Genomic DNA, 840 nt, shown 5'->3' on the forward strand with positions numbered 1-840 from the left:
ATAGAACTCTCCAAACAGAAACAAGCATGACGTCATACATCGCCCCGCCGCTGTCTGCGCAGCTTCCCCCTCCCAGGTAGGGAAAAGGGGGAGCCCCAAACCACTGCACTGGCAATCCACCTCCGAGATCCGAGGCTGGACATCAAAACAAGCGAAAAACCCGCCGACAGGGGGAGGAAGGTTTGCCGGGAAGCCTCCGGGTCTCACCCAGAAAATGGCTTTTCATTATATTCATCTCTGGTTTTCTGGGGGGAGCCCCTACGGCTCCCTGGAGATAACTACCCACAGTGGAAAACCAGAGGGACTTACCCGGGAGGCGGTCGCTGCTCACTCCTCAACCCGAAGTCGAGACAACTGGCTGCATCCGCCGACCCAAAGCGACACAGGCCCGACTAGGCCCAGGAACGTTTACGAGGTAGCACGCAGCCATGACCCTGTTCGACTGCCAAAAACCCCGAGCCCTAATGTCAGCCCAGGACATGTTGTCAAAGACGGCAGCAACAGCAGCGAACTTATGAACGTCATGAGCACGGGGATAGAGCACAGGCTGGCTAGACTTATTAACCCTGCAAACGACCTGGTAAACCCGAACTCGCGAACAGGGAAGAAGGGAAACCGGATCAATCCAAAGCGCGTCACCGAACACAGAAGCCGTGGCGCGCAAATAACGGCGGAGGGCCGCAACCGGACACAAAACATGATGCGATACGAGGAGACAGTATTCAGCATAAGATGACGGTCATGGAACAACTAAGAGAGAAAGGACAACACCACCGGAACCGAAAGCGAGTACAACGACGAAGAGTCAAAACGAAACGGAAGGACCGCCAGGAAACTTCA

This window comes from Procambarus clarkii, chromosome 11, assembly GCF_040958095.1.
Source record: "Procambarus clarkii isolate CNS0578487 chromosome 11, FALCON_Pclarkii_2.0, whole genome shotgun sequence".
NCBI classification, from domain to species: domain Eukaryota; kingdom Metazoa; phylum Arthropoda; class Malacostraca; order Decapoda; family Cambaridae; genus Procambarus; species Procambarus clarkii.